Here is a 24,847-nt window from a genome sequence, read left to right on the forward strand (position 1 = left end):
AAATGAACAAAAAAGGCTATTTTGAACAAATTCCATTTTATTTTTTGTTTTCCTAAAAATATCAGTACTATTAGTCATTTAGGCCTGGACAAAATTATATAAAAATTAAATTGTATTGAATATAAATCCTGAAATCATATAGACTGTACCCACACCATTTGCACAACTAGCTACACAGTAGAGTGCATACAAGCTGCTACCTGATTTGGTCAAAATTCACTGTGTTTGTGAGTTTGTTGATATTATTTAACAACACTTAATTCATCTTCCATTGTCACCAACACAAGACAAGTTAGCTGAGTCAGATCCTTGATTTGATCCTTTGAGTGAAATTTTAGAATTGGACCTTTAAAGGGATAGTTCGGGATTTTTGACATGAATCTGTATGGCATCCCCATCAATAGTGTCGTGCAAACACACTGACTTACCCCTGACAGCATCCTGTGAGTCCAGTTCTTGTCCAGTTTTGGTCCAGACAAAAGTAGTCCGGCAAGTTTGTTGGGGTCACGAAAGTAAAACGTTTTTCGTCTCAAAACAGTATGTGTTCAAAAGAGTGATATATTTGCATCACAAAACCATTGCCAAATAAAAAGTCAGACCTCGAAATCGCTTGGCACTATTTTCTCTCCCTTCTTATCACTGCGCGCTGCCGCCAGGTGACAGCGAAACGCAGACCCACTAAGCTGGTGGGAGACCAAGGCTGCACTCTATCCACGGCTTACACACGTGATGGCATGGAGGATGTGTATAGTGGCAGCATCTGTCCCCCCAGAGAGGATCTTTTCAAAAGCAGGACAGATTATAACTGAGAGGAGAAATAGAATCAGAATTAACTAGTTAATTGCAGCAATTAAAGGAATAGGTAGGAAAAGGAAGGTGCAAAGACACTGCGCAGTGCCTGAAAACAGGTTTTCAGGCGCTGCGCACCCGTTTTCAGGCGCTGCGCGGTGTCTTTGCGCCTGCAGCGGTGCTTTGCCTGTGCTGTGGCTGAAAATAGTTCCAGATATAAATTGGTCTAGTAAATCCCTTCGTGTTAATTTGCATTGATATGTGTACTCGATGTGAATGTACAAGTCATGAGAAATAATTATAAAAAATCTTGAGTTATTTAATTCACTTTTGCAACGACAATGCTAGCTGGACACGCCGGATTACAGCGACTAAGCTAAGCTAACCTGGGCGTTTATAGATCAGGACAATGGCTGGGTCGGCTACAAAATGCTTTGGCTCACTCATCCAACTCTAGGGACTGCAGGGACTGACTCAATTTCATCTGGGGGTGGCGTATTCCTTTAAATAAAAAATAAAATCTCGGGAGCCGTTTGGGAGCCGAAAGAGCCGGCTCCTTATAGTAAGAAGAGCCAAAAGAGCCGGCTCCCGAAAAAGAGCCGAAATTCCCATCACTAGTAAACAATGAATGAAACAGCCGTGGCTGTCACCTGGCGGCAGTGCGCAGTGATAAGAAGGGAGAGAAAATAGTGCCAAGCGATTTCGAGGTCTGACTTTTTATTTGGCAATGGTTTTGTGATGCAAATATATCACTCTTTTGAACACATACTGTTTTGAGACGAAAAACGTTTTACTTTCGTGACCCCAACAAACTTGCCGGACTACTTTCGTCTGGACCAAAACTGGACAAGAACTGGACTCACAGGATGCTGTCAGGGGTAAGTCAGTGTGTTTGCACGACACTATTGATGGGGATGCCATACAGATTCATGTCATAAATCCCAAACTATCCTTTTAAGTCAGATTTGAGTCAGTTCTTTGAGTCAGGTGTTTGAATTGAACATCTGATTCAGATCTGATTCAGGTATTTTTGTTGAGCCTTCCAGTCAGATCTGGGTCATCTCTTTGAGTCAAATATTTGAGTTGAGCCTTTGCGTTAGCTCTGGGTCAGCTCTTTGAGTCGGATATTTGAGTTGAGCTTTTGCGTCAGCTCTGGGTCAGCTCTTTGAGTCGGATATTTGAGTTGAGCTTTCAAGTCAGATCAAGGTCAGCTCTTTGAGTATTTGAGTTGAGCCTCTGATTCAGATCTGAGTCAGTTCACTGAGTAGGATATTCAAGTTGAGCCAAACTCAAGTTTGAGTTTGTTGAGTTGCCTATTTGAGTTTAGCCTGTGAGTAAGAGCTGGGTCTGCTCTTTCTGTTGGATATTTGAGTTGTAGAGATGCACCGATACCACATTTGTGAAAACCGATACGAGTATGAGTACTATCATTTCAGTACTTGCCGATACCGAGTACTACCGATACCGATACTGTTGATGTTATTAAAATATCATTTTTCAAAAATTGCAGCATTTGAATATTTAATAGGCCTACTTTATCTATTTCCCGTGAATGTTGTTTTCTAACTGGAGTGATCATGCACACGGGTTCACATTGACAATCTCCGCTGCTCCAGAAGCGCAGAGTAGCCTTGAGTCCACGTCACACAGCCAGACAGCGCCTCTTCACGGTAGCGCTTATCTTTTGCAACATTGTTACAATAATGTTGCAAAACCTAAGCACTGCTGCGCTAGGCCTACTAGGCCTACATAACAATGTTGCAAAAGAAGCGCTACCGTGAAATGAAGAGGCGCTGTCTGCTGGCAGTGTAACTTGGACTACAAGGCTATCTGCGCTTCCGTGTGCAACCTCTCGATTGTCGCGCAACATTCACTCCCAGAAAACTACACTCATTGCAAATAGCCTACACAAAGAATTAAATATTTAGCTGCTGCAATTTCTGAAAAAGGCTGCTATTTATTTGGATTAGATTACAATGTCCAACTTTCGAAGTCAAGAAAGACTTGCACTCTTGCAACATGTAAGACCGATTGTTGATGAAGGGAGGAGAGAGCAGTGAGTTACCACATGCAGCGTGATCATTTCACTCCGCTGGTCACTTACCCCCTTTATCATCGGCCTTCCGCAACATTGCGGTCTTGGTTGACTTAAGGGTTGTTCTGGTGGTGCGCTTAAACTACTCCAATTACATTTAGCAACAAGACAAGGGCGTGAAAGGGAGGAGCAGTGATCATCGCAACATCACAGAGAGCGCACAAGATAACAGTGGCGGCCGGCGACGATGTATTATTTAATTTCCATCGCCAGTAATGCAGACTAAAATATGCCCCCCCTCCTCCTCTCATGTGCATGTGCGCACATCCTGCTGTGTGCTGCAGGAGAGTTGAATGCCTCGAGCACGCTCTTGTTCAGTCGCAGAACTTGTTAGGCAGACGCTGTTGCTGTCCATTCGCAACATCGCGTCCCGTGCTCGTGGAGCTCCATACCTGTAGATGGGACGTCAATTTCCTTGGTCTTAGCGTTGCCCTCAACTGAAACAAGTTGGAAAACTCAATCAGCCATTTCTTAAAGCTCTCTCTCTCACTCTTCACTCTTAAACTCTCCCGGTTGGACTCGTACTTAAAAACTCTGCCGGTTGGATTCACCTATACAAAAATCCGATTTTCATTTGTTTGTTAGTGAGTAGCCTGTCCTACAAAACCCTTACCTAGGTGAATAGCCAACATTAAAAAAGGACAACGTTGGGGATCTTAGCGTAGGCCTATCTGCGTATGGCAGCGAAAGGGAGTGGAGTGTGGAGAGATGTTTAAAATGACAGTGTTGGGGAAAGATGTTGTGACGGCACTGTTTCATGACTACGCAAACACATCTTCGTCATGGAAAAATGGGTTGTTGTCGAACAATTTTTTTTGTCTTCTGACGAAATTAGCCTATGCTCAATGCTTGAGATTTACAATTTTTTTCCTGGGAGAGGCTTTTTTTCCTCGAACGGACGCTGGCAAAAGGTGCTTCACGGAACACTATCGGCGCATGGTATAGCCTATCATATTATGCTCAAGCCTGAGCTCAACAATGCTTCAGGTTTTTTTTCTCTCTCGAATGGAACAAAAAGCGCTGCGGGGAACATTGGTATCGGCGCATGGGATCTTTACTGGTATCGGTTCATGGTATCGGCAACTGTTTGACAAGTACGAGTATGAGTATATTAGTGGAGTATCGGGGCCGATGCCGATGCCAGTATCGGTATCGGTGCATGCTTATTGAGTTGAGCCATCAAGTCAGATCTGGGTCAGCTCTTTGAGTTGATTTGTTGTCTTATCTTTGATTTAATTCTTTGAGTCTGTCCTTTGAGGCCTTTGTCCTGGTTTTTTATGAGTAAATTGATTTTGAATATGTAGTGAAGTAAAAGCTGACAGAAATAGTTATACTCAAGTAAAGTAGAAATATTCACTAAACTGACTTAAGTAGTCACAAAGATCAACTAACTCCAATATCACTGAAATCTTGAAATCTACCTTCTCTTTTTCTCATGATGATCAGAATAAACAGTATTGATGGAAATGGAGCCCCAGTGTCTTGTTCCATGCTTGGGGATCCTCCAGATGACATATGTACAATAATGTTTGTGTGTTACAGGTGAGGGACTGGAGAAGCCACTAATTCTCTATTTTTTTTCCCACCCACAGATGTGTTTTTTAAAAGGCTTTTTCATCGGCCCCAAACTTGCTCACATCATAACATTGTTTAAGAGTGAGTCACATCAGCCCACTCTTTCATGGACTTACTGAGCAACAAAGTCTCATTTAAACTCAGTAATGCTCAATATCAATGCTGAGAACACACACCCCTGTGCAAATCACTTTTACTGCTCTTATATACTTGATACCAGTCATTAGCTCATTATCAAGCCCTTCATTTTCTCGATCTGGTGGAATAGACATGAAATAATGGATATACTTTGGGAATGTAAACCAGCAACATTTTTACCTTTTCTAGGATTTTATCATGTGGAAAAAAATTTAAAATAAACAAACAAACAACAAAAAAAAAACCTAAGCAGTGTATGTATGTGTACACCGCACAGATACAGTGTTCAGTAGGTATGCAATTACTGACTGTTGTTATGCATAATTTGTGTAATGTAATGGCTACGTATTTAAACTGTGTGTGTCTGTAAAACATTATTAACTATGCAAGGTGTAAAGTACATTATATTTTATCCTGTGACTGAGCAATAATAATTTAACCTCAAGGGGGAACCATTAATGGTTAGAGAAGCAGCTTTGGGACCAAAAAGTCATGGGTTTGAGTCCCTGGACCAGCAAGAATGGCTGAAGTACAACCCAGATTCCAAAAAAGTTGGGACAAAGTACAAATTGTAAATAAAAACGGAATGCAATAATTTACAAATCTCAAAAACTGATACTGTATTCACAATAGAACATAGACAACATATCAAATGTCGAAAGTGAGACATTTTGAAATTTCATGACAGCAACACATCTCAAAAAAGTTGGGAAAGGGGCAATAAGAGGCTGGAAAAGTTAAAGGTACAAAAAAGCAACAGCTGGAGGATCAAATTGCAACTCATTAGGTCAACTGGCAATAGGTCATTAACATGACTGGGTATAAAAAGAACATCTTGGAGTGGCAGCGGCTCTCAGAAGTAAAGATGGGAAGAGGATCACCAATCCCCCTAATTCTGCGCTGACAAATAGTGGAGCAATATCAGAAAGGAGTTCGACAGTGTAAAATTGCAAAGAGTTTGAACATATCATCATCTACAGTACAGTGCATAATATCATCAAAAGATTCAGAGAATCTGGAAGAATCTCTGTGCATAAGGGTCAAGGCCAGAAAACCATACTGGGTGCCCATGATCTTCGGGCCCTTAGACGGCACTGCATCACATGTCGGTACAGGCATGCTTCTGTATTGGAAATCACAAAACGGGCTCAGGAATATTTCCAGAGAACATTATCTGTGAACACAATTCACCGTGCCATCCGCCATTGCCAGCTAAAACTCTATAGTTCAAAGAAGAAGCCGTATCTAAACATGATCCAGAAGCGCAGACGTCTTCTCTGTGCCAAGGTTCATTTAAAATGGACTGGCAAAGTGGAAAACTGTTCTGTGGTCAGACGAATCAAAATTTGAAGTTCTTTATGGAAATCAAGGACACCGTGTCATTCGGACTAAAGAGGAGAAGGACGACCCAAGTTGTTAAGTTGTTATCAGCGCTCAGTTCTGAAGCCTGCATCTCTGATGATATGAGGTTGCATTAGTGCGTGTGACATGGGCAGCTTACACATCTGGAAAGACACCATCAGTGCTGAAAGGTATATCCAGGTTCTAGAGCAACATATGCTCCCATCCAGACAATGTCTCTTTCAGGGAAGACCTTGCATTTTCCAACATGACAATGCCAAACCACATACTGCATCAATTACAGCATCATGGCTGTGTAGAAGAAAGGTCCGGGTACTGAACTGGCCAGCCTGCAGTCCAGATCTTTCACCCATAGAAAACATTTGGCGCATCATAAAATGGAAGATACGACAAAAAAGACCTAAGACAGTTGAGTAACTAGAATCCTACATTAGACAAGAATGGGTTAACATTCCTATCCCTAAACTTGAGCAACTTGTCTCCTCAGTCCTCAGACGTTTACAGACTGTTGTAAAGAGAAAAGGGGATGTCTCACAGTGGTAAACATGGCCTTGTCCCAACTTTTTTGAGATGTGGTGTTGTCATGAAATTTAAAATCACCTAATTTTTCTCTTTAAATGATACATTTTCTCAGTTTAAACATTTGATGTCATTTATGTTCTATTCTGAATAAAATATGGAATTTTGAAACTTCCACATCATTGCATTCCATTTTTATTTACAATTTGTACTTTGTCCCAACTTTTTTGGAATTGGGGTTGTATTCCTGAGCAAGGCACCTGGCCCCTAACTGCTCCCCAGGATGCTCAGAGTATGTTATATATTGCTCTGGCTAATGCCTGTAATGTAATCTCCTGTTTCTTGGGGAAAAAATGAGCAAAATATTCCTGGGTCCATTGTTTCCAGATCTGTGTAACTCTTGCTGTAGAAGCTTATTTACTGGGAAAGTATTACACCTGAAGTTGGGTTTCTCTGTTATATCTATTATGAGGCATGTAAATTTTCATGTCTGGCCTTATTGATGAAGATGGTCTCAGGACCTTCTCTAGTTTTGGACAGTTCCAGAATTATTGGCACCCTTCAATGATTTTAAAAATAGACAGTTTGAGAAGCAGGAACATGCCTAGAACTAAAACTAACTGGAAAACTAACTATATGTGCTCTACTTACAAAGATTTGAGACATGGTGGTAACTGGATGGCTAGATAAAAGTCAAGCCAAGTCAAGCGGCTTCATTGTTGTTTCAACCATATACAGCTGGGACAGTATACAGTGAAATGAAACAACATTCCTCCAGGACCATAAAAACAATACAGGACTACACAAGCCTACACAGACCTATACAGGATGTCATAAATTTCTTGCTTGAATAAAGAGCCTAATGCAAAAACATGTAAAAAAAAATTACCTAGTAATTAAGCTGCTGTAAATGTACACATAACATACAGTGTCTTGCAAAAGTATTCATCCCCCTTGGCGTTTGTCCTGTTTTGTTGCATTACAAGATGGAATTAAAATGGACTTCTGTATGGTTAGCATCATTTGATTTACACAACATGCCTACCACTTTAAAGGTGAAAACTGTTGTTTTATTGCGACACAAACAATAATTAAGATGAAAAAAAACAGAAATTTGGAGTGTGCATAGGTATTCATCCCCTTTCGTATGAAACCCTGAGCTGGTCCAACCAATTAACTTCATAAGTCACATAATTAGTTGATTAAGATCCACCTGTGTGCAATCAAAGTGTCACATGATCTGTCACATGATGTCTGTATAAATCAACTTGTTCTGGAAGGACCCTGACTCCACAACACTACTAAGCAACCAACATGAAAACCACAGAGCCTCCAAACAGGTCAGAGACAAAGTTGTGGAGAAGTATAGATCATGGTTGGGTTATAAAAAGTATCCCAAACTTTGAATATCCCAGGGGGCACCATTAAATCCATTATAGCAAAATGGAAATAATATGGCACCACTACAAACCTGACGAGAAGGCCACCCACTAAAACTCTCAGACCGGGCAAGGAGGCCATTAATCAGAGATGCAACAAAGACACCAAAAATAACACTGAAGAAGCTGCAAAGATCCACAGCGGAGATGGGAGTATCTGTCCAACTGTACAAAAAAAAAAATAACTTCACACAATGAACAGGTGCAATTTTGTTAACCACCAACAGTGACTTTAGTGGGTGCATTTTACTTTTTTCCAATTTAGTGATACTCATAACAAAAATTACATGGCATCATGCAGTCTTCATAACACAAAATCACACTGTGTCAAGCAATGACACATAAAAGATAACTTCACACAATGAACAAGTGCAGTTTTGTCAACCTACATGCAATGGTGGTATGACAGTAACATTTACAGATTAGTATAACAAGTAGATTTATAGATATAACTCCTTCTTACATTGGTGCCACCACAATTTCTACCACTTCATAACTTTTATCCCCCTTTCCTTCACAATCTACCTGGAATAACATCCATCTCTCTCCATTGCTTTCCTTTCTACTATTCCTTCCCCATACACTGATTTCCCATGTTACTTTCCAGAAAACTGGCAAAGACCAGACAAAACAAGTTCTTTAAATCACAACAGGGAATCAATAAATATCATCAGAGCAGACTTGACCTCATTCTTGGCATTACAATAAGGTAGGCCTACTGGGTTTGAATTAAATGATAGCTAACATTAAGCTAGCTGATACATCTCCTAACATTGACTAGCCAGCTAACTGCACTAACATTTCCACTGAGACAAAAAGAATCCTGTCCTGTGGGGAAATTTTGACTTACTTTCCGCTTCTTTGTAAAGAATTTCCTTATGTCCATTGTGTCTGGGGAGGAGCAAATACTGCAAACAATTCATCATCAACCAAGAATACCCCATTAGGCTCAGCTTATTTAATTGTTTAGTTGAACATTAATTTAACGTGGCCTAGGGTTAATTTTGAGGGCATATAACAAAAGAATAAGGTTTTAGCAAAAACTAGACATTGTGAGGTGGCAATGGAGCTGACGTCACCTCCTCCACTTTCGAGCAGCCTGCACCAAAATTTTTCTGCTTGCACTGAGATTCACTTCACTTGTGTGCGGTGAGTTGTTGTAGGTAACACCTGGAAAACCCGGAGTGGATTTTCAGTGGTCTGTGTATTCTCTTATCGATCAAGTGGAATGGATTCTTTCACAAAGCAATAGAAACGGCGCTGGGTGAACTAATATTTTATGTTAAATGGGGGGGGTCCAAACAAAGAATTATGAAATGTGAAGGGGACGTGTCCCCTTCACATTCAATGGTGGCGATGCCCATGCCCCCCCCCCCCCCCCCATACTTTTTTCTGGACAAGGAACTGACCTGTGTGTACTACTGTTTTCTTGGGTAGAACTTTAAGCAGATTTTTCTTGAATCTTCTGACATTTTTTTATAATTATATTACAATATAATTATATTACAACTATATAATATAATTACATTACAATATTCAATTTTTAATGTAATTAGCAACTAAAGTCTAGTGTAATTTGGCCTTTGAAGATCACAAAAATGTGCCTGGAAATAGCTGAGAATCCATTTCTAGGCATCTAAACCTAGAACCATCTTCCCGGCCACATTGTTCCAAGCCTTTGGCCCATCATTCGGACAGGCTGAAATTTGGACAGATGGACAACATTTCAGACTTGTCTGTCCTGTGAAAGTCTGCTTAATACTCCTTATTTCCCCCACACTGAAAAACCATCAGCAAACATGATCAACTTGTGCATTCTTGGAGAAAATAAATAAGGTACAGTACTACACTGTATTTTGCCTTCTGGTTGGCTTGGTACTCTCAAAGGTACACTTGATATATCATTAATATTTAAATTTCACATGGAATTATTGATATAGTCTACCTTTAACAAATATACACAGCATGCTTATTAGAAGTAAAATAAAGCATAGGAAAAAAAAAAGGATGAAAGGTACAACTTCAGAGACAAGTATCTGCCTAGCCCTAAAGGCTATAATCATTCCATCAAACCGCTCCAACAGGTTGGTGCCTATGAAAAAAAGTCAGATCAGCTCTAAATATACCCTGTTTAGCATATCTTTCTTCCATGATTAATAAAACTCAAGTTCAGTCTCTCATTTGCTTAAGCAATGCAATGGTATTGAAAAGAAAAACTTTCCACACAGTCTCTCATTCTCATCCAACCAAGTGTCATATCTGAGCTTATCTCTAAAACTATCCATTTCATCTCCACACCCATGCCATATCACTAACATGCTGCATGGTGCAGGTTACCTCATTATAATTCCTGAACTGTCAGAACAGTCTCTTGAATAGCTTTGAAATGTCAAACTCATGGATTTTCATAGGACTATAACCTGACAGTTGATGATTGAGAAATATTACCATTATCGACATTCATCCATCCACCCATGCATTATCTGTAGCTGCTTATCCTGTTCTACAGGGTTGCAGGCAAGCTGGAGCCTATCCCAGCTGACTGTGGGTGAGAGGCGGGGTACACCCTGGACAAGTCGGCAGGTTATTGCAGGGCTGACACAGAGACAAACAACCATTCACACTCACACTTATAGTCAATTTAGAGCCACCAATTAACCTAACCTTTGGACTGTGGGGGAAACCGGAACACCCGGAGGAAACCCATGCAGACACAGAGAGAGCATGCAAGGCCTCTCTCCACACAGAAAGGCCCTCACCAGCTGCTGGGCTCGAACCCAGGACCTTCTTGCTGTGAGGTGACAGTGCTAACCACTACACCACCATGCTGCCTCATTATCAACATATCAACATAAAATAAGTGCTGCTGGGCAAGGTTGATCCCTTTGGGCGGGTTCCCTCAGGGAAATTAAAATTTCAGTAGCATCATTACAGGATAAACAGAGAATAGAAATAGAGAAAAAACTTCTAGATAAATAAAAAAATATTAGGTATTTGCATATACAAATATAAAAAAGAATAAGAATATGGGGAAGGGGGGGGAGGGCCAACAGAAGAGGTATTGCATATTGTCCAGTATTGTTTATTGTCAGGCTAGGCTGCTGCTCCTTCCCATCCTCTGTCCTCCTGTTACCCCTCCTTCCCCCAGAGAAGAGTTGTACAGTCTGATGGCATGAGGGACAAAAGAGTTTTTAAGTCTGTTAGTCCTGCACTTGGGAAGGAGCATTCTGTCACTGAACAGGCTCCTCTGGTTGCTGATGACGGTGTGCAGAGGGTGACTGGCATCATCCATGATGTTCAGTATTTTGTCCATAGTCTTCTTCTCTGCCACCATCATCAGAGAGTCCAGCTTCATGCTGACCACAGAGCCGGCCCACCTGATTAGTTTGTCCAGTGTGGATGTGTCCTTCTTGGATGTGTTGCCCCCCCCCCAGCACACCACAGTGTAAAACAGGACACTGGTGACCACAGACTGATAGAACATCCACAGGAGTTTCCTGCAGGTGTTAAAGGACTGCAGCCTCCTCAGGAAGTACAGCCTGCTCTGTCCCTTCCTGTAGAGGTGGTTGGTGTCGTAAGTCCAGTCCAGCTTGCTGTCCAGCCACAGCCCGAGGTACTTGTAGGAATCCACAGCCTCCACCTCGACTCCCTCGATCAGAACTGGTTGTGACCTTGTTCTGGACCTCCTAAAGTCAATGACCAGCTCCTTGGTCTTCGAGGTGTTGAGCTGCAGATGGTTCCTGCTGCACCAAGCAGCAAAGTCCCTCACCAGGCTCCTATACTCCTCTTCTCTGTCATCCCTGATACACCCCATGATGGCTGTGTCATTGGCGAACTTCTGAATGTGACACAGCTCTGAGTTGTAGCAGAAGTCCATGGTGTACAGAGTGAAGAGAAGAGGCACCAGCACCATGCCCTGGGGTGCTCCAGTGCTGCTAATCACAGTATCAGACGTGATGTCCTTCAGCCTGACATACTGTGGCCTGTCAGTGAGGTAGCTGGAGATCCAGGTGACCAGGCAGGGGTCCACTCGCATCCTGTTCAGTTTGTCCTGAAGCAGTAGGGGCTGGATGGTGTTGAAGGCACTTGAGAAGTCCAAGAAGAGGATTCTCACTGTGCCATTTCCCTTATCCAGATGCAAGTGGGCTCGGTGTAGCAGGTAGAGGATGGCGTCTTCCACACCAATGCCTGCCCGGTATGCAAAATGCAGACAGTCCTGGGCATGTTGCACCTGGGGTCTGAGGAGGCTGAGGAAGAGTCGCTCCAATGTCTTCATCAGATGTGAAGTGAGTGCCACCAGTCGGAAGTCATTCAGCTCGCTGGGCCGGTTCTTCTTGGGAACCGGAATGATGCATGATGTCTTCCGGAGGGTGGGCACTCTCCCCAGCTGCAGGCTGAGGTTGAAAATGCATTGGAGTGGTTCATCCAGTTTAGCAGCGCAGGTCTTCAGGAGTCAGGGACACACCTTGTCCGGGCCTGCTGCTTTCCTGGGGTGAAGCTTCCTCAGTTGACCTCTGACCTGGTCTGCAGTAATGCATGGAGGAGTCTGTGTTGAGGTGGGGGAGGAGGGGGCTGCTGCAATGACTGGGGGGAGGTGTGTTGAGGGAAGGAGAGATGGCTGCAGTGAGGGGGAGGGGAGGAACGCAGGCTGGTTGAACTGGTTGAAGAAGTCATTCAACTTGTTCGCCCTCTCCACTGTCCCCTCAATGACTCTGGTCTTTGTGTTGTGGCCTGTGATGGTTTTCACACCTTCCCAGACCTCCCTCATGCTGTTCTCCTTCAGCTTCTGCTCCACCTTTCTCCTGTAGCTGTCCTTAGCTTCCCTCATGCAATGTTTCACCTCCTGCTGTGCTGCTTTCATCGCCTCCCTGTCCCTATTCCTGAAGGCAGCCTTCTTCCTGTTGAGGACAGCTTTGACTTCCTGTGTTACCCATGGTTTGTCATTAGGGTAACACCATACAGTCTTTGTGGGGGAAACCATGTCTGCACAGAAGTTGAAGTAATCTGTCAGACAGTGTGTCAGCCCCTCTATGTTCTCACAGTGTGAGCTAAGCAGCACATCCCAGTCTGTGGTGTCATAACAGTCTCTGAGGGCATCTTCCATTTCAGGGGACCACCTCTTGATGGAGCTAGTTGTTGTAGGATGCCTTTGAACTGGGGGGGGGGGTGTACTTCAGCTGTACTACAGCCGAAGTACTACACTTGTTAGCCTTCTGAAAATAAAGTTTGTTATATATATATATATATATATATATATATATATATATATATATATATATATACAGTGGTGCTTGAAAGTTTGTGAACCCTTTAGAATTTTCTATATTTCTGCATAAATATGACCTAAAACATCATCAGATTTTCACACAAGTCCTAAAAGTAGATAAAGAGAACCCAGTTAAACAAAGGAGACAAAAATATTATACTTGGTCATTTATTTATTGAGGAAAATGACCCAATATTACATATCTGTGAGTGGCAAAAGTATGTGAACCTCTAGGATTAGCAGTTAATTTGAAGGTGAAATTAGAGTCAGGTGTTTTCAATCAATGGGATGACAATCAGGTGTGAGTGGGCACCATTTTATTTAAAAAACAGAGATCTATCAAAGTCCGATCTTCATAACATATGTTTGTGGAAGTGTATCATGGCACGAACAAAGGAGATTTCTGAGGACCTCAGAAAAAGTGTTGTTGATGCTCATCAGGCTGGAAAAGGTTACAAAACCATCTCTAAAGAGTTTGGACTCCACCAATCCACAGTCAGACAGATTGTGTACAAATGGAGGAAATTCAAGACCATTGTTACCCTCCCCAGGAGTGGTCGACCAACAAAGATCACTCAAAGAGCAAGGGTGTAACAGTCGTCAAGGTCACAAAGGACCCCAGGGTAACTTCTAAGCAACTGAAGGCCTCTCTCGCATTGGCTAATGTTAATGTTCATGAGTCCACCATCAGGAGAACACTGAACAACAATGGTGTGCATGGCAGGGTTGTAAGGAGAAAGCCACTGCTCCCCAAAAAGAACATTGCTGCTCGTCTGCAGTTTGCTAAAGATCATGTGAACAAGCCAGAAGGCTATTGGAAAAATGTTCTGTGGACGGATGAGACCAAAATAGAACTTTTTGGTTTAAATGAAAAGCGTTATGTTTGGAGAAAGGAAAATATTGCATGCCAGCTTAAGAACCTTATCCCATCTGTGAAACATGGTGGTGGTAGTATCGTGGTTTGGGCCTGTTTTGCTGCATCTGGGCCAGGACGGCTTGCCATCATTGATGGAACAACGAATTCTGAATTACACCAGAGAATTCTAAAGGAAAATGTCAGGACATCTGTCCATGAACTGAATCTCAAGAGAAGTTGGGTCATGCAGCAAAGACAACGACTCTAAGCACACAAGTCATTCTACCAAAGAATGGTTAAAGAAGAATAAAGTTAATGTTTTGGAATGGCCAAGTCAAAGTCCTGACCTTAATCCAATCAAAATCTTGTGGAAGGACCTGAAGCGAGCAGTTCATGTGAGGAAACCCACCAACATCCCAGAGTTTAAGCTGTTCTGTATGGAGGAATGGGCTAAAATTCCTCCAAGCCGGTGTGCAGGACTGATCAACAGTTACCGGAAATGTTTAGCTGCAGTTATTGCTGCACAAGGGGGTCACACCAGACACTGAAAATAAAGGTTCACATACTTTTGCCACTCACAGATATGTAATACTAGATAATTTTCCTCAATAAATAAATGACCAATATAATATTTTTGTCTCATTTGTTTATCTGGGTTCTCTTTATCTACTTTTAGGACTTGTGTGAAAATCTGATGTTGTTTTAGGTCATATTTATGTAGAAATATAGAAAATTCTAAAGGGTTCACAAACTTTCAAGCACCACTGTATACACACACACACACACACACACACACACACACACACACACAGACATGCAAAGCGGAGAGGAGTGGTGCTCCCGTGGACAAGCCTCAGCATTAGCTTTGGCTCTGTGATTATGCTCCTGAGTTGTCACCCATTTGCCCCACTGTGAGAGCTCTAATGCCAGAGTTGGGGATTGCTAACTCCACCTAGAGCACCCAGACTTTCCCCTTCAGAAACTACGCTGCTCTCGTTCTCACTAACCCTCTGTAGAGTCTGGATATTAACCTCCAGAGAGGTTCCTGGATACCTCCAATCTTCTCCATCAGAGAACTCATCTACATCTTACTCATCTACACTTATCACAAATAAAGTTATCACTAATGACAGAGGAAGAATGACTAAACATCCTGCACTCAACACACTGAACAAGCTGAGTTTGACATTATAAATAGTTTACGTACCTTAATAGAAGATCTGTTGATACAGTCGATCCAATGTGGATGGCCTCCGATTGCTGTCTTTGGACAGGAAAAAAGGTGTTCTTTGAGAAAATGAAGCCACAAGGTGAAGCCATAAGGTGAATATCCCAATAACAGAAGCCCTCATGTTCATGAGGCTCACACTGACTTGGGCCACTTCCTTTCATTTCTACTTAACAAATCTCTTCTGTATCTCAGTGATCAATATAAACACATGTATAAAGTGCTGTGAGTTCAGCACTTCAGCCAGAAGATGGCAGTGTTGATGTTCACATTGTTCAGAGACTGACCAGACTCAGCATCACTTTAACTCACAGTGCTGTGCAGTATTAAAACTATTCACTTGCTCTGCTCGGGAGGCTTTAAAGCCACTGTGGGTTTTTTTTCTGGCACTGGTCCAATACAACACCATGTTGACATGATAATTGAAATGGTAATCAGATGTTAAGTGCAAGAGGTCTATGAGATGATGACTTCTCCATGGAAAATGGGCTCCTATATTGAACATTTTATCTTTAACTGTACAATGGTTAATGTAATGGGTCTGTGCCAGATTTTAGTTTTAAACCCAGAGCTTTTTCTAGTGAGATACTACTGAGAGTCTCAAATTAAACTCAAATTCAAATTATAAAATATTTAGAGATCTTGTAATGAGAGGCACAGTATTAAATGCCCAGTCCCACAATATCAATAGCTATAACTATAAATAGATCAGTCCCCTGCAGTTTATGTGGTCGGTGGTCACACCAGACCGATAATGATCCCTATAGCCCAGGCCTGGGTTTATCTGTATTGGTGAGATTGCATCTGGAGCCATTTTTCCAGGCCTGGACCTGATCTGATAAAACATCTGACCAATCAGGTCATTGTTTACATGTGACATTGTCTGATCACGTGCTTCTTTCCCCGGGCATCTTTGTACATCCTTGATGTATCATGAAGTCACGGAATATGAATTCACAGAAAATTAAAAATATAATACAAAGCACGGATCTTTTATTCACAGATATGTGATTTTCCATGAAATATCAATCATAAATTAATAAAGTAAACATATGAATGCAGGTAAGCTATTTTAATTATGAACTTCGGCAGTCCAAACATTGAATTGCTTTAGATTTCTTCATTTTTATCCGTGATGAATCATCCATATGAAATCGGTAACCAATCTGTAATATACTGAAACGTCCGTGACCAATCCGAAAATTATTAGCATCCGTATTAAAATCCGTAACCACTCCGTATTTTGTGTCCTTTTTTATTATATTTCTGTAGTCTGTGACCTATCTGTATTATATCAACCACTGGAGTGTGTGCATGGGTTGTTTTGGAGTCCAAGCTGTAGAGTATGACCCGGAATAATGTGCTACTACTTGGAAAAAACTTCCATGACTGTTCCTAAGTTGCATGTATTTATTTCCCTGAGTGTCAGGACCAAGCAATATTATAGTGGAGATTATAGCTGTGGTGTGACTGCTCCAGACTGGAACTAAATTCAGGCAGAGGGATAGTCATTGTAGTTATAGGTTTTGTGGGACCAGGCCCTAATAGTGCAGGTTTAAACCAATGAAATAAATGTGCAGCCATCTGAAAAGTTTGTGTTCCTTTAGGAGGAACTGAAGAAGATATGCAAAGCATTAAAGATTGATTTGCTCTTATTGGAAAATAATCAACTCCTCCTCCTCCTACTACCACAAGGGTTCCTAGGAGGTGCAACAGAAAAGTATTTACCTGATCATCAGGAGACTGTGAGTTGAAATCTCACTCACTACGTTTACATGCACATAGAGAGAATAGAATTTCTGCCGTTGCTCGACTGAAATCGAAGTTCAAAATGCCATGTATACACCTTAATTTGGCTGAAATTGAACCGAACTTGATTTCTCGGAATCGAGCTACACGACCTAGTTTATGCGATTTCTGCCAAGCTACTTTGTGCATGTATACCCTATCAAGCTAGTTGTCGACCTACTTCCGGAAGTGACGAGTGACGAGACCACAAGCGGGAAACACAACAGCCTCGGTCGGCATGACAACAGTAGTAGCGAGCAGCAGAAGAGGTCAGGAGGAACAAACGAAGAAGAGAAAATGGCGATGTAGAGCTCTCTGAAGTGTGGGTGGAGCACAGAGGACGGCAGGACAAAGCTTCTGGTACTAATAGGCTTTTTATTGTCAGACTTTTCAGTTTAACAGCCTACTTTTATTCTTGAGAGAAAAACACACACACACACGCACGCACGCGCGTGCGTGCGCTGTGTTCTAGTCCCGGGATGAGCTCTCCCCTCTGCTCTCCCTCTGCCTCCTTAAATAGGGCACGGTTACTCGGAAGACACACAAACACAGGTTAATTACTGTCAGGTGAAGTGATTCTGCCACTCACCTTCCCTGGCTCTGCCCTCCTGTCACAGACCGGCGCTTGACCACGCCCCCACTTCCACAGGCAAGCAGAAACGTGCACTTCTGGAGCAATGAGGAGACAGAGTTCATGCTCATTCAGCTTAAGGAGTTGAATATATTAAAATTCATGGACGGGAGAAAAACGCGCAATGGAGAACACGGAACTGATAACTTTGTTTATACTCTTGAATAGCTGTTCTTCATGACGACAACCGGAAGTGTACCAACACGATGGGGCGTGTTGCGCCACCTGTGGCTCGGGTGCACAATGCACCTCACACAATAGCCCAATTTCATTGTGTGCATGTAGGATTGGATTCCTCTGGCACCCTGCTGGGACCTTCAGCTCGATTACCGACAGCAGCTCGATTTGGATGTGCATGTAAACGTAGTCAATGATGCCACATCTGTGGCCAGAAGCCAAAGGAGGAAAACTGCCCATGTTCTCTAAGTAAGAGGGATGGCATACCTCTGAGTGGGTCATGCTGCACTGTGATGCAACTTGAGCAGTCATTTGAAAAGATGTGGTCAGCTGGCTTCACAGGTTTCTCAGGAAGTACATGTTAACCTTCAATCTTGCAGTCTGGTAACTGTCATATGATGGGGCAAGCTGGCTGCTGGCTGGAACCTGGCAGGTGACCAAGTTCCCTACTAATTAACAATTCATAAACTGAATCATGAATAATTAATAAATGCATAATAGCTCTGCTTCTTCTTTTGCTTCTTCTTCTTTTCTTCTCCCACATATATTACTGACAGACAAATGCTGCTCAGTAGGTGTTGATGAAGGTCCTCCTTCAATGAAGGAAATCACTAAGATTGTGAAGAGCCTAAAAAATGGTAAATGTTTGGGGTCTGATGGATTGGTTGCTGAGCAAATCAAGTATAACTCCTCACCGAAGCTGGTTTCCCTGTTGTAAGCCCTGATGGCTCTTGTTTGGTCAACTTTCACTGTACCCAAGTCATGGCTTCACTCTTGGCCCAAATGAGTGTGAAATACAAATGCATCAATGTATGGAATGATCTTCCCCTCTCCCTAAAGAATTTTACCTCTATAATAACTTTCAAACGTAACCTTAACCCTCTGGAGTCTAAGTGCCCGCCGGTGGGCAATTTGACACTTCTCCAAAACCACATCTGTAACCCTATGAGTTTTTGTCATTCAAACATATAAGTGACACCATTAAAAACCTTGAAACTTCTAGTTTTCATATATATATATATATATATATATATATATATATATATATATATATATATATATGAAATAAATTATATAGCTGGCCCTTTTTAAAGAGAGTGAAAATAAATCTTTGGATTTTCTGTACTGTCTGACTGCAGCAGCCCCCGAGGCCACACCTATCGCTATTCACATGTAAAGTACCTGGTGCTTGAGTGGCTATTCAGAGGTGAGAGCACGCCCCATTCAGCCAGAAGGCAAAGGCGATGTCCTGCCAGAGCACATGGAAAGTGACAGGGGGGTGGGAGCCATCAGAGGTGTTTCACGCCCATCTAATTAGTATTCGACTAACAGAGACACTGGCTTGACATACAATTACTTTTTTACATTTTGTATGGAAACAACAAAACATTTCTAAATGCTCTTTTTACTTTTATGCAGCCAACACTTTTGTTTACAAGGTTCAAACTTCAAAAGTCTTGGCTAGATATATTTATTGTGTGTTTTCTTGCACTGTTTGAAGACCTCTAAAACCTGTTTTTTGTACAGTTGTGTTTACACTCAATTTAAATAAAACGTGTTTGTATTACATTCACTTTACTTTCATATTATTTTTTGTTAGGCTTTTCAGAATACAACCATATGTGCCACTTTTGCATAGATGTTTACAGTTAGTTGAAATACTTGAAAATCTCAGGGTGTTGCAAACAGCCTCAAAGTCTCTGAAAGGCCTTAGACTCCAGAGGGTTAAAAAACATCTGCTATCCAATCCCAACCACTTTGAAATCCTCTATTTCATCATATGTACTTAGTTAGGCTTTTGATTTATAGAATGTTATTAGAATGCATTTTCATCTTTGTGGCAGCGGGGGCGTAGTCAAGCGTCGGTCTGTGAATGGAGGGCGGAGTCAGGGAAGGTAAGTGGTAGTATCACTGCACCTGATGTGAATTAACCTGTGTTTGTGTGTCTCCTCCAGTGACCGCGCCCAATAAAAGGAGAGAGAGAGCAGAGAAAGGGAGCTCTCTCCTGACCTGAACGCATGTGTGTATGAGAGAGTAAGCTGAAAAGCTTACATACAAAATAAAAAGTTTGTGAGAACTCAGTTCTGGCCTGCCATGCTTCTGTGCTCCACTCACCTGCTCTGATTCTACAGTGGTGCTGAAACCCGGGATCCGGAGCGCAGAAGGAGACAGCCCCATGGAGTCCTCCCCCTTCAAGGACCTGGTCCATGCCCTCACCATGGCCCAACAGAGCCAGCACCAGGCGCTGATCACCCTCCGGAAGGAGCAGGAACAATGGTTCAAAGCCCTGGTGCTGGTGCAGCAGGAAGATCGCCAGGCATTCCGGCACCCGCTCGCGTTGGTGGGGTCCACGACCACCACTGCCGTGGACCCTCCCCACTTCATCCTAATGAAGATGGGTCCGCATGATGACCCCAAAGCCTTCCTCGCTCTCTTTGAGCAGGCAGCAGAGGTGTGGGATTAGCTGGTGGAACAGCGTGTGGCGCGTCTCCTCCCCCTGCTAATGGGCGAGGTGCAGGTGGCCACACTGCAGCTCCCCGCCGACAGCCGGCTGATCTACATGGACCTCCACAGGGCCGTCCTCCAACGTGTTGATCGCATTCCAGAACAGCAATGGCAGCGCTTCCACATGCTGCACCTGGAGGAGGTCGGCCGGCCGTTCGCGTTTGGCCAGCAACTCCAGGACGCCTGCCGGCGGTGGCTGAGAGCTGACAACCGCAACACCGAGGGAATCATCGGCCTGGTGGTGCTGGAACAATTTGTTGCCCGACTTCCGGAAGGAACAGCGGAGTGGGTCCAATGCCATTGCCCAGCATCGCTGGATCAGGCGATCAAGCTGGCGGAGGACCATATGGCAGCCGTCCCGATGGCAGGACAGTGTGTCTCCTCTTCTCCCCTCTCTTCTATCTCTCCCTCTGCTCCCTGTCCTCACCCAATTCCCCCACTGCAGAGGCGGGGGCTGGCTCCACCCCAGCCGGCCCGCTGCACCTACGGTGCCCTACCATTTCCTACTTCCTTGTCTGTGTCTTCTCCCCCTCAGGTGAGTGATGTCCGGAACACCAGTGCAGAGGGAGAGCCTGGGCCTGTATGCTGGCGCTGTGGGGAACCGGGGCACCTCCAGCATCAGTGCTCGGCGATGGAGGTGGGCGCGGTGGTCCGGATCCCTGACACGCCAGGGACCGCCCTCGATTGGGCCGGGGCATACTGCATACCGGTGAGTATCCAAGGGGATACGTATCAGGCTTTGGTGGACTCTGGCTGTAATCAGACCTCAATCCACCAAAGTCTGGTGCAAGACGAGGCAGTGGGGAGAGCACAATTGGTGAAGGTGTTGTGTGTGCACGGGGATGTTCACAACTACCCTTTAGTGTCGGTCCACATTCTATTTAGAGGGGAAAAATTAAGAGTAAAGGTGGCGGTTAATCCTTGCCTTACACACTCGATAATTCTGGGGACTGATTGGCCAGGATTTCGGGAATTAATGGTGCATCTAGTGAAGAGTGGGGCCTGCCATAGCTTAGCGAGGGGAGGTCCCGGAGTGGCATTGGCAGGAGCGGCTGTCACAGAGCCATCTATGTCATCACCGCACCAGAGTGAGGAGCAGCCTGCTCCTCCTCCCTCTTTCAGGGATTCCCTTGAGGATTTCCCGTTAGAGCAGTCACGAGATGAGACTCTGCAGCATGCGTTTGACCAAGTGAGAGTAATCGATGGTCAAATGCTCCAGCTGAACACCACACCGTCCTTCCCCTATTTCTCCATTATTAAAGATAGATTATACCGAGTGACGCAGGACACTCAGACTAAGGAACCAATAACCCAGCTTTTAATCCCAAAGAGCCACCAGGAATTCATATTCCCGGCGGCTCACTTTAATTCCATGGCTGGACACTTGGGGCAGGATAAGACACTAGCCCAAATAATGGCCCGGTTCTATTGGCCAGAGATTCGCGGCGATGTCTGTAGGTGGTGTACGGCATGTTGCAAATGCCTGTTAGTAAATCCCGTGGCCATTCCAAAAGCACCTTTGCGCTCTCTGCCATTAATCGAGACCCCATTCAAAAGAATTGGGATGGATCTTGTTGGGCCATTAGATCAGTCAGCACAAGGATATCGCTTTATTTTAGTTCTGGTGGACTATGCAACGCGATATCCAGAAGCAGTGCCTCTTCGCAATATCTCAGCACGCAGTATTGCAGAAGCGCTCTTCTGCGTCATCTCCCAAGTTGGAATCCCCAAAGAGATTCTGACTGATCAAGGCACTACGTTCATGTCATGCACACTGTGTGAACTGTATGGGTTACTGGGAATTAAGCCTATCCACACCAGCATTTATCACCCACAAATGGATGGCTTAGTCGAACGGTTTAATCGCACCCTCAAAAGTATAATTAGAAAATTTGTAAGCAAAGACGCACATAACTGGGATAAATGGCTCGAGCACCTGTTATTCGCAGTGTGAGAAATCCCGCAAGCCTCCACAGGGTTCTCCCCATTCGAATTATTATACAGGCGTAAGCTGTGTGGCTTTTTGGATGTGCTACGTGAAAATTGGGAGGAGGGACCTTCAACTAGTAAAAACGAAATTCAATACGTTCTCGACCTGTGTACCAAACTCCATACACTCACACACCTAACCCAGGAGAATTTGCGGCAGGCCCAAGAACGTCAAGTCCGTCTGTACGACAGGAGCATGCGCCTTAGGGAGTTCACACCAGGAGATAAAGTACTCGTGTTGTTGCCCATGTCAAGCTCCAAATTGATCGCTAGGTGGCAAGGACCCTTTGAGGTCACACGGCGAGTCGGGGACGTCAACTATGAGGTGAGGCGAACGGACAGGGGTGGGGCGTTACAGATTTACCACCTCGATGTGCTAAAACGTTGGAACAAGGAGGTCCCCGTGGCGCTGGTTTCGGTGGTTCCGGAGAAGGCGGAGCTGGGGATGGAGGTTCAAAAAGGAAAATTGACATCGCCCACCACTCCAGTCCCCTGTGGAGACCACCTCTCCCCGACCCAGCTCACGGAGGTCGCCCAGTTGCAGACAGAATTTTCTGACATGTTCTTGCCCCTGCCCGGCCGCACCCACCTCATAGAACACCACATTGAGACGCCCCCGGGGGTAGTAGTGTGCAGCCACCCTTACAGACTGCCTGAACACAAAAAAAAGATGGTTCGGGAAGAAATCAAGGCCATGCTCGAAATGGGCATCGTTGAGGAGTCCCACAGTGACCGGAGCAGCCCGGTGGTCTTGGTTTCCAAGGCCGACAGGTTGATCCGCTTCTGTGTGGACTATCGAAAAGTCAACGCGGTGTCTAAATTTGATGCATACCCAATGCCTCATATTGACGAGTTGCTTGATTGACTAGGCACGGCTCATTTTTATTCGACACTGGATTTGACAAAGGGATATTGGCAGATCCCCTTGACTCCTCTATCCCGAGAGAAAACGGCTTTTTCCACACCGTTTGGCTTACACCAGTTCGTCACACTTCCTTTTGGGCTGTTTGGGGCACCCACTACGTTCCAGTGGCTTATGGACAGGGTCCTCCACCCCCACGCCACCTACATGCCACCGCCTTCCTAGATGACATCATTATTTACAGTAATGACTGGCCGCAGCACCTGGAACACCTGAGGACCGTCCTTAGGTCGCTGAGGTGAGTGGGTCTCACAGCCAACCCAAAGAAGTGTGCGATTGGGCGGGTGGAAGTCTGGTATCTGGGTTTCCACTTGGGCAATGGGCAGATGCTTCCCCAAATTAATAAGACAGCAGCGATTGTGGCCTGCCCGAGGCCCAAGACCAAAAAGGGGGTGAGACAGTTCCTGGGGCTGGCTGGCTACTATCATAGGTTTATACCTAATTATTCGGACATCACCAGCCTGCTGACTGATCTCACTAAAAAGGGGGCACCAGATCTGGTCCAGTGGACGGAGCAATGCCAGCGGGCTTTCTCTGAGGTAAAGGCTGCACTGTGTGGGGGGCCACTGTTACACTCCCCTGACTTTTCTCTCCCCTTTATTTTGTAGATGGATGCGTCAGACAGAGGGCTAGGGGCTGTTCTGTCCCAGGAGGTGGAGGAACGTCCCGTGCTGTACATCAGCCGGAAGCTGTTGGTGCGCAAGGGCAGGTACAGCACGATAGAGAAGGAATGCCTCGCCATCAAGTGGGCGGTCCTCGCCCTCCGCTACTACCTGCTGGGGCGCCCTTTCACCCTCTGTTCAGACCACGCGCCCCTGCAGTGGCTGCACCGCATGAAGGATGCCAACGCGCAGATCACCCGTTGGTATCTGGCACTCCAGCCATTTAAATTCGAGGTGGTCCACAGGCCAGGGGTGCAGATGGTCATAGCGGATTTCCTCTCCCACCAAAGGGGGGGAGAGGGAGTTGGCTGCAGGCCGGACAGCTCCCCGGCCTGAGTCGGGCGGTGGGGGTATGTGGCAGCGGGGGTGTGGTCAAGCATCGGTCTGTGAATGGAGGGCAGAGTCAGGGAAGGTAAGTGGTAGTATCACTGCACCTGATGTGAATTAACCTGTGTTTGTGTGTCTCCTCCAGTGACTGCGCCCTATAAAAGGAGAGAGAGAGCAGAGAAAGGGAGCTCTCTCCCAACCTGAACGCATGTGTGTATGAGAGAGTAAGCTGAAAAGCTATATGTACATACAAAATAAAAAGTTTGTGAGAACTCAGTTCTGGCCTGCCGTGCTTCTGTGCTCCACCCACCTGCTCTGATTCTACAGTCTTGTATTATTTTTTGTCATTGTTATTGATTTAATTGTATATGCTTATTCTGCAATCCATTGAACTGTATTAGATTTTTGTTATATCTATATTCTACTAATTCATCTGAGAATTATCTCATTAGTATTGTGATAGTATTTGTTTAGTTTAAAGGAGGAGGGCTTAGCATAAGCCTTGTTAGGCTTCTTCTCTCCTCCTGCACTTTTAAAAAAATATAATTTCATTACTTCACTGTTTATGTTTTTTGTGCA

General features: G+C 44.2%; 1 protein-coding gene across 2 annotated transcripts in view; it reads left to right on the forward strand.

Moving 5' to 3' along the window:
- LOC132882124 (CMP-N-acetylneuraminate-beta-galactosamide-alpha-2,3-sialyltransferase 1-like) overlaps positions 1–7,490 on the forward strand; it is a 62,817-nt gene extending 55,327 nt beyond the window's left edge. The window contains exon 7 of one of the 2 annotated variants that reach the window (XM_060915389.1): positions 4,427–7,490. The gene's annotated coding sequence lies outside the window, so the exon portion shown is untranslated. The remainder of the gene's footprint in view (positions 1–4,426) is intronic. The other variant, XM_060915388.1, reaches the window with a different exon arrangement.
- Positions 7,491–24,847: the final 17,357 nt, after the last annotated feature.

This window comes from Neoarius graeffei, chromosome 2, assembly GCF_027579695.1.
Source record: "Neoarius graeffei isolate fNeoGra1 chromosome 2, fNeoGra1.pri, whole genome shotgun sequence".
In the NCBI taxonomy this organism is placed as follows: Eukaryota; Metazoa; Chordata; class Actinopteri; order Siluriformes; family Ariidae; genus Neoarius; species Neoarius graeffei.